A 9959-nucleotide genomic window follows, 5' to 3' on the forward strand; every position below is an offset into this window, starting at 1 on the left:
GGGGCGTGGAATAAGAGATCGACCTGAGTATTTGCTAAATTTTCTGCTCGATCTCAGATTTCTGGTGAGAGGTGGTGTTTCGGAAGGAAGGGGAAGGGGGTCGGGGATAAAAAGAAGGGTTGTATGCAGGGAGGGCAAGGAGGAAACAGGGACCGGGATCGCGGGAGGGTTATCGGGTTTGGGGGACGGGGAAGGGGCGCTGGAAATGCAGCGCAGCGACAGACGAACCTTTCTTGCGACGGAGCTTCGGCCCCTGTCCCCGGTGTCCGGCAGCAGGAGGGAGGTGGCTCCGGGGAATGGAGCTCAGTGCCCGGGGACCATGTCACCTTCAGCCAGAATCCTGGCAGCTGCTCGCTGAAGATGGCCCGAATGGCTCCAGCTCTGCTCAGTAAGCAGCTCCTGGCCTCAGCTCCCAGCACAGGGGCGGGTCTGAAACAAGACCCTCCCTATTACACTGGCCACACTTCTCTCACCGACCAACTCTCACAACAACAACCTGCATTTCCATAGTGCTCCCGTGCATACACGTGGCAGAGAAACTGGAAAGACCTCACAAGTGGGGAGGGGGAGGTTTGGAAAGGGAACCATCAATGGGGAGCCATTTAAAATCATGAATACGCAAAACACTATGAATCGCAAGCGATCAGCGAGAGATTGGAGGATGTTTCAGAGATAGGGGAGTATGTAGCGGCCGGAGGAGGCTACTGAGAGAGGGGAGGGTCGTAGGGATGGAGTACGTGCTGGAGGAGGTGATAGAGATAGTGAAGGGTCTAGGAACTGGAGGAGGTAACAGAACTAGGCATAAGCGTAAGGGCTGGAGGAGATTCGGGAGGTACGGAGGGATGTATGGTCTGGAGAGGTTATAGACACAAAGTAGATTGTAGAGACGCGAGGAGGTTATAGAGGTAGGGATGTGTGGAGGCTAGTTGAGTTTAAACAGGAGGAAAGGGTGTAGGAACGGGAGGTGATTACAGAGACAGGGGCTAGATGAGGTTACAGGTGTACCAGGTATGGTTTAGGACCTGGAGGAGGTTACAGAGATTGAGGGAGGGGATGGTAGGGGTGGTGTGTGCAGGTGGGGTGGTGTAGGGCCTGGATGAAGCCACAGAGATAGGGAGGGAGGGAGGGGTTTAGGGACTGGAGGAGGTGACCGATAGGGAGGTGTGTGGGTACTGATAGAGATAGGGAGAAGTCTAGGGGCTGAAGTAGGTTACAGGGGTATGGAGGGGTGTAGGGACTGGAGGAGGTGACAGAGATAGAAATTGGTGTAGGGCCTGGTGGAGATTACAGTAATAGGGAGGGGTGTAGGTGCTGCAGGAGGTTAGAGAGGTAGGGAGGAGAGTAGAAACTGGAGGAGCTTAAATAGATAGGGACAGGGTGTAAAGGTTGGAGGATGTTACAGACATAGGGAGAGGTGTATGGACTGGAGGGGGTTACAGAGATAGGAAAGTGTGCAGGGACTGGAGGAGGTTACAGCAATGGAAAGAGGTGTAGGGGCTGGAGGTGGTAACAGAGATAGGGAGAGGTGTAGTAGCTGAAGGAGTTTACAGAGAAGTGGGTGGTGCAGGGGCTGGAGAATGTTAAGAGAACGGGAGGGATGTAGGGACTGAAGGAGGTTATAGAGATAGGGACTGTTTTAGGGACTGGAGGGGGTTACAGAGACATGGAGGGAGTGTAGGGGCTGAAGGAGGTTACAGAGATTGGGAGGGGTGTAGGGGCTGAAGGAGGTTACAGAGCTAAGGGTAGTTCAGTCTCTGGAGGGTATTAAAACGCAGACCTGAATGTTGATCTGGCTCTTGCGTTGAATTATCCATGTGAGTCTCCCTTTCCCTCAGGTAACACAGGATTTGAGGGGGCGGAAAACAAATGGAGCTCCATTTCCTGAATGAACATAGAACATTACAGTGCAGTACAGGCCCTTCGGCCCTCGCCGACCTGTGAAACCAATCTGAAGCCCATCTAACTTACACTATTCCATTATCATCCATATGTTTATCCAATGACCATTTAAATGCCCTTAAAGTTGGCGAGTCTACTACTGTTGCAGGCAGGGCATTCCACGCCCTTACTACTCTCTGAGTAAAGAACCTACCTCTGACATCTGTCCTATATTTATCACCCCTCAATTTAAAACTATGTCCCCTCATGCTAGCCATCACCATCCGAGGAAAAAGGCTCTCACTGTCCACCCTATCTAATCCTGTGATCATCTTGTATGTCTCTATTAAGTCGCCTCTTAACCTTCTTCTCTCTAACGAAAACAGCCTCAAGTCCCTCAGCCTTTCCTCATAAGACCTTCCCTCCATACCAGGCAACATCCTGGTAAATCCCCTCTGCACCCTTTCCAATGTTTCCACATCCTTCCTATAATGCAGTGACCAGAACTGTACGCAATACTCCAAGTGCGGCCGCACTAGAGTTTTGTACAGCTGCAACATGACCTCATGGCTCCAAAACTCAATCCCTCTACCAATAAAACCTAACACACCATACACCTTCTCAACAACCCTATCAACCTGGGTTGCAACTTTCAGGGATCTATGCACATGGACACCGAGATCTTTCTGCTCATCCACACTACCAAGAATCTTACCATTAGCCCAGTACTCTGCATTCCTGTTACTCCTTCCAAAGTGAATCACCTCACACTTTTCCGCATTTAACTCCATTTGCGACCTCTCAGCACAGCTCTGCAGCTTATCTATGTCCCTCTGTAACCTGCAACATCCTTCCGCACTATCCACAACTCCACCGACTTTAGTGTCATCCGCAAATTTACTAATCCATCCTTCTATGCCCTCATCCAGGTCATTTATAAAAATGACAAACAGCAGTGGCCCCAAAACAGATCCTTCCGGTACACCACTAGTAACTGAACTGCAAGGATCTGAGTGTGTGACTGTTTCGGTGATTGTCCGAATAACCAGCTGGACTCACAGTCAGGGATCCCATCAGCATCTCTCACTCAACTGCATATTCATTCAGTGTCAGAACAGTGAACAGCTGTTCACACTAACACAAGGACACAATTCTCTTCACATAGAAAGACGAGTGCAGCTCCTGCAGCACTCTAGAAACTCAATACCATCCAGGATGAAATAGCCCCCATTTGATTGGCACCAGATTCACAAACACCCGTCTCTCTCCCTCACTGATGCTCTGTAACAGAGGTGTGTCTCAAGGGCTTGTAGGACATTGTAACTTTAACATAGAATATAGAACAATACAGCATAGGTACATGCCCTTCAGTTCCACCATTGTCTGAGCCAATAATAATGCTATTAAACATTGCTATTGTATCTGCTTCTGGTACCTCTCCTGGCAGCACATTTCACGCACCTACCACCCTCTGTGTAAAAAACTTGCACATATCCTTTAAACTTTCCCCTTAAACCTATGCCTCCTAGCATTTGACAACTCCACCCTGGGAAAAAGACTCTGACTATCCATACTATCCATGCTCTTATTATTTTACAATATATATTTCAACGGGTCACCATGCAGCCTCCACCGTTCAAACAAAAACAAATCAAGTTTGTTCAACTTCTCCTTAGAGCCAATACACTCCAATCCAGGCAACATCCTCCCCTCCAGGGAGGTGGTCACACCAGAGCATCAGTTAGGTAGATTGGTGACCACCAGGAGATGCAGTGCGGAGTTTCCAGTGGCTACTCCCCTCTCTCACAGGTGTACTGTATTGGATAGCCTCTCAGGAGAGTGTAAAAGCAGCAGCCAGGTCTGAGGCACCACAACTGGCTCTACTGTAGAGCAGGGTTGGGCAAAATCCAAGCGAGAGATAGTGGTTGGAGACTCACTATTTAGGGGCACAGACAGGCATTTCTGTGACTGGGTCCGAGACTCCAGGTTGCTGTGTTGCCTCACTGGTGCCAGGGTCAAGGACGTCTCTGAGCAGTCGCACAAAATTCTTAAGGGGGAGGGTGAGCAGCCAGAGGTCATGGTGCACATTGGTGTGAACAGCATAGGTGGAAAGAAGGATGAGATCCTGCGGAGTGAGTACAGGGAGTTAGGAAAGATGCTGAAAAGCAGGACCTGAGGGTAGTAATCTCTGGCCATGTGCTGGTGAGGCAAGGAATAGAAAGATAGGAGAGATGAATGTGTGGTGAAGGAGCTGGTGCACGGGGCAGGGATTCAGGTTCTTAGATCATTGGGATCTCTTCTGGGGCAGGGGTGACCTGTACAAGAGGGACGGGTTGTACCTAGACTAGAGAGGAACCAATACCCTCGCAGGGAGGTTTTGCTAGTGCTACCTGTGAGGGTTTAAACTAGAGTGACAGGGTGCTGGGAACCAGAGCAGCAGGTCAGAAGCGGAGGTATTGAGGGGAAGGTAGCTATTAGGACCAGAAAGAAAATCAGAAAGAAAAAACACGTCAATAAATACGATGGTACTGATGGGCTGTATTGTGTTTATTTTAACTCAAGGAGTATTAAAGGTAAGACAGATGAGCTTAGAGCCTGGTTCAGTACATGGGACTATGATGTTGTGGCCATTACAGAGACTTGGTTGAGAGAGGGACAGGACTAGCTGCTCAACTTTCCAGATTTTCGAGAGATGGAGGAGTTGAATTACTAAACAGGGACAATGTTACATCTGCACTCAAGAGAGGACATACTGCAGCGCTCATCCACTGAGGCAATATGGGTAGAGCTCAAAAATAAAATGGGTGCAATCATTCTGATTAGATTATACTATATGCCTCCCAACAGTCACCAAGAGATTGAGGAACAAATATGTAGGCAGATTATGGAAAAGTGCAATAAGAACAGAGTTGTCATCATGGGGGGTGACTTTAACTTCGCCAATATTGACTGGGACACCCTTACAGCAAGAGGCTTAGATGGGGCAGAATTTGTTAAGTGTATCCAGGAGGGTTTCTTGAAACCGTATGTGGATAGCCCAACTAGAGCAGAAGCCATACTGGACCTTGTATTGGCTAATGACCTTGGCCAGGTGACTGACCTCTCAATGGGAGAGTACTTTGGTAACAGTGATCACAACTGCTTAAGTTTTAAGATAGCTATGAACAAGGATAAGTCAGGACCTGGCGGGAAGGTACTAAATTGGGGGAGGGCAAATTACATCAGTATTAGGCAGGAGCTAGGGAGTATTATTGGGAGGAGCTGTTATCAGGCAAGTCCACATTTGACATGTGGGAACTGTTTAAAGACTTGTTGGGGAGTGTTCAAGACCGGCATGTTCCAGTAAGGAGGAAGGATAAGGATGGCAAGGCAAGGGACCCTTGGATAACAAGGGAAATTGTGAATTTAGTCAAAAGGGAAAAAGAAGCATATGTAAGGTTTAGGAAGCTAAAATTGGACAGGGCCTGTGAGGAATATAAGGAAAGCAGGAAAGAACTCAAGCAGGGAATTAGGAGCAAGACGGGGCCATGAAATGACCTTGGCAAGTAGGGTTAACAAGAACACCAATGCATTCTATAGATACATTAAAAACAAGAGGATAACTAGAGAGAAGGTAGGACCACTCAAGGATAAAGGAAGGAACTCGTCTTGGAGGCAGAGAATGTGGGTGAGATCCTAAATGAGTACTTTGCATTGGTATTCACCCAGGAGAAGGATGTGGAGGATAAAGAGATTTGCGTGGAGCATGCTAATATGCTAGGGCATTTTCAGATCAAGAAAGAAGTGTGTTGGATCTCTTGAAGAGTATTAAGGTGGATAAGTCCCCAGGGCCCGATGGTATCTACCCCAGGTTATTGAGAGAAGCAAGAGAGGAGATTGCTGGGGCCGTGACCAAGATCTTCGTATCATCACTAGCCACTGGAGAGGTCCCAGAGGACTGGCGAGTAGCTAATGTTGTTCCTCTGTTCAAGAAGGGAAATAGGGATAATCCAGGAAACTACAGACCAGTGAGTCTCACATCAGTGGTTGGGAAGCTACTGGACAGAATTCTTAAGGATGGGATTTATGCACATTTGGAAAAGCATGGCCTAATTAGGGACAGTCAGCGTGGCTTTGTGCAGGGCAGGTCATGTCTTACTAAGTTGATTAAATTTTTCGAGGAGGTGATGAACGTGATCGATGAGGGTAGAACAGTGGATGCTGTTTACATGGATTTTAGTAAGGCTTTTGTCAAGGTCCCTCATGGTAGGCTCGTCCAGAAGTTTACGATGCATGGGATCCACAGTAACTTGGCCATGTGGATTCAGAATTGGCTTGCCCATAGAAGACAGAGGGTATTGGTGGAAGGGTATTTTTCAGGCTGGAGGTCCATGACTACTGCTGTTCTGCAGAGTTCCTTACTGGGACCTCTGCTGTTTGTGATATACATAAATGACTTAGATGCAAATGTAAATGGATGGGTTAGTAAGCTTGCAGATGATACAAAGATTGGTGGAGTTGTGGATAGTGTAGAAGGTTGTCAAAGGATACAGCAGGATATAGATCAGTTGCAGATATGGGCAGAGAAATGGCAGATGGAGTTTAATCTCGGTATGTGTGAGGTGCTGCACTCTGGGAGATCAAATGTTAACGAAAAGGACTCTGAACAGCATTGATGTACAGAAGGACCTTGGGGTTCAAGTTCATAGCTCCCTGAAAATGGCCACGTAAGTAGATAGGGTAGTAAAGAAGGTGTATGGCATGCTTGCTTTTATTGGTTGGGGAATTGAGTATGAGAGTCAGGATGCCATGTTGCAGCTTTGTAATTTTTTGGTTAGCCACATTTAGAATATTGTGTTCAATTCTGGTTGCCACATTGCCATGTGGAGGCTTTGGAGAGGGTGTAGAAGAGGTTTACAAGGATGCTGCCTTGGTTAGAGGGTATGAGCTATACGGAGAGGCTGGAAAAAATCGGATTGTTTTCTCTTGAGCGGCACAGGCTGAGGGGAGACTTGATAGAAGTCTATAAAGTTATAAGGTGCATAGAGTCGATGGTCAGAATCTTTTTCCCAGAGTTGAAATGTCTAGTACTAGGGGGCATGCATTTAAGGTTAGAGGGAGAAAGTTCAAAGGAGATGTGAGGGGCAAATTTTTTACACAGAGAATGGTAAGAGTCTTGAAGGCACTGCCAGGGGTTGTGGTGGAGGCAGATACAATAGGGGCATTAAAGGGACTTTTAGATAAGTGCATGAATATGCCAGGAGTGGAGGGATATGGACCAATGGCAGGCAGAAAGGATTAGTTTAATTTGGCATCATGTTTGGCACAACATTGTGGGCCAAAGGGCCCGTTCCTGTGCTGTACAGTTCTATGTTCTAAGCCTCTTTCGCATGCTCTCCAAAGCCTCAACATCCTTCCTATTGTGCGACAACCAGAACTGCACAGAATACTCCAAATGTGGCCAAAATAAAGTTTTATAAAGCTGCAGATGACTTACCAACTTCTATTCCCAGTGTCCCAACTGATAAAGGTTATCATGATGTACACCTTCTTTACTATCACCTCCACTTGTGTTGCCATTTTCAGGGAATTATGGACTTGCACCCCAAGATCCTTCTGTGTTCCCAAAGGTCCTTCCATTTATGGTATAATTTCCTCTTGCATTTGACTTTTCAAAATGCATCACCTCACACTTGTCTAGATTAAACTCCATCTGCCATTTCTCCCCCCAACTTTCCAACTGCATCCTTTGACAACCTGCCTCACTATCCACAAACTCTACCAATTTTCTTGTCATCTGCCAATTTACTAAACAGACCACCTACATTTTCATCCAAAAGAATGAAGAACTGCAGATGCTGGAAATCAGAAGGAAAACAGAAATTGCTGGAAAACTCAGCAGGTCTGGCAGCATCTGTGGAGAGAAAGCAGAGTTAACATTTTGGGTTCTGAAGAAGGGTCATTGGACCCAAAACATTTACTGTGCTTTCTGTCCACAGATACTGCCAGACCTGCTGAGTTTTTTCAGTAATTTCTGTTTTTGTTACATTTTCATCCAAGTCATTTATATATATGTTGCAACCAACAGAAGTCCCAGCACTGATCCTTGCGGAACAACACTTTTCACAGACTCCCAGTCAGAAAAATGCTTCTTCACAACTGCTCTGTATCTTGTGTGACCAAGCCAATTTTGTAAGCACTTACCAACTCACTGTGGATCCTTTGTGACAATCTTCTGGACCAGCCTACCATGAGGGACCTTGTCAAATGCTTTATTACAGTCCATGTAGACAACATCCACTTCCCTTCCCTCATCAATCATCTACATCAATTCTTCAAAAACCTCAAGCAAATTGTGAGACCCTGCACAAAGCCATGCTGACTATCCCTATTAAGTCTGCTCTATTCCAAATGCAAGTAAATCTTATCCCTCAGAATTTTCTACAATAACTTATCTACCATTAATGTAAGGCTCACTGGCCTATGATTTCCTGGATTATCCATATTGTGGAAGCAGGCCATTCAGCCCATCGAGACCACACTGACCTTCTGAACAGCATCCCATCCAGACACACCCCCTACCCTATCCCCATAACCCTGCATTTCCCGTGGCCAATCCACCTAACCTGCACATCTTTGGACTGTGGGAGGAAACCAGAGCACCCAGGGGAAACCCACGCAGACACCGGGAGAATGTGCAAACTCCACATCGAAGCAGGGTCCCTGGTGCTGTGAAGCAGCAGTGCTAAACACTGAGCCACGTTGCTGCCCTAAATACCATCCCAGGAAGGTCAGGACATCTGCTGCTGGCACACAGGGATTGTACATATGGATGGTGACCATCTGACTTCTCTGTGCAGGTAGCACGGAAATCGGTGCTGCAGACAGGACCGAGAGGGGACCCTCACCTCCTTTCTCCTCAAATACTTTCAGGAGGCACTCGCATTGCTTTGCACTCCAGAAAGTCACGTCAAAGTACCCACTGCTGGGGAAATCCTGCAGGCAGCAGATGTCTGCTGCTTGATAACCTCAGCAAGGAGGACCCTTTTCACAAATAAGACTTATCTACCTTAACGTTTTCCAGGACACTCAACATGTCCTCTTTCTTAATATTGACATGGCCTAGAATATAAACATACTCTTCCCTAATCTTACCATCATCCACCTCTTTTTCCTTGGTGAAAACCAATACAAAGTACTCATTAAGGGCCTCACCCATTTCCTCTGCCTCCATTCATGAAATCCCTTCTTTGTCCCAGAGTAGCCTTTTCCTAGCTACCTTCTTGTTCCTAATATGCATATAAAATGTGTTGGGATCCTCCTTAAGCCTATTTGCTAAGGAGATTTCATAGCCCTTTTTAATCCTCCTAATTCCTTGTTTAAGTTCTGCTTCGTTCATATTCCTCAAAGGCCTTGTCTGATTTCAGTTTCCTAAACCTTACAAATAACAATATAGCACAGGAACAGGCCCTTTGGCTGTCCAAGCCTGCGCCGACACATTTTGCCCTTCCATACTAAAACCGTCTTCACTTACAGGATCCTCTATTCCCTTCCTATTCATGCATTCATCCAGATGCTTGTTGGAAGCTGCTTTTGTGTGTGCCTTCACCACCTCCTCTGGCAATACGTTCCAGGCACTCACCACCCTTTGTGTGAAAAACTTGCCTCGCACATCTCCTTTGAACTTTCCCACCGCGCCTTGAACTTGTTTCCCCTAGTAATTGACCCTTCCACCCTGGGAAAAAGCCTCATACTTTCCCCTCTATCCATGCCATTCACAATCTTATAAACTTCTATCAGATCACCCCTCAACCTCCTGCGTTCTAGTGAAAACAAACCCAGACTATCCAACCTTTCTTCATAGCTAAAATCCCCCATACCAGGCAACATCCTGATAAACCTTTCCATACTCTCTCCAAAGCCACCACATTCTTCGTAGAGTGGTGACATATGCTTCTTTTTTCTTTTGATTGAACTTTCAATATTTCTTGTCATTCAGGTTTCCTGAATCTGTGCCATCCTTATTTTTCATCCTCACAGGAGCATCCTACTCCTGAACTCTTGCTTTTAATAGGCTCCCACATGACAGATGTGGATTTACG

At 46.7% G+C, this 9959-nt stretch overlaps 1 protein-coding gene across 1 annotated transcript in view; it reads right to left on the bottom strand.

Moving 5' to 3' along the window:
- Nucleotides 1-429, bottom strand: part of LOC109919713 (GTP-binding protein Rhes-like) — a 20174-nt gene extending 19745 nt beyond the window's left edge. Inside the window, exon 1 of the mRNA XM_020519743.2 lies at nt 229-429. The gene's annotated coding sequence lies outside the window, so the exon portion shown is untranslated. The remainder of the gene's footprint in view (nt 1-228) is intronic.
- Between the last annotated feature and the right edge of the window lie 9530 nt (nt 430-9959).

The sequence above is a fragment of the Rhincodon typus genome, chromosome 37 (genome assembly GCF_021869965.1).
Source record: "Rhincodon typus isolate 14 chromosome 37, sRhiTyp1.1, whole genome shotgun sequence".
Classification (NCBI taxonomy): Eukaryota; Metazoa; Chordata; class Chondrichthyes; order Orectolobiformes; family Rhincodontidae; genus Rhincodon; species Rhincodon typus.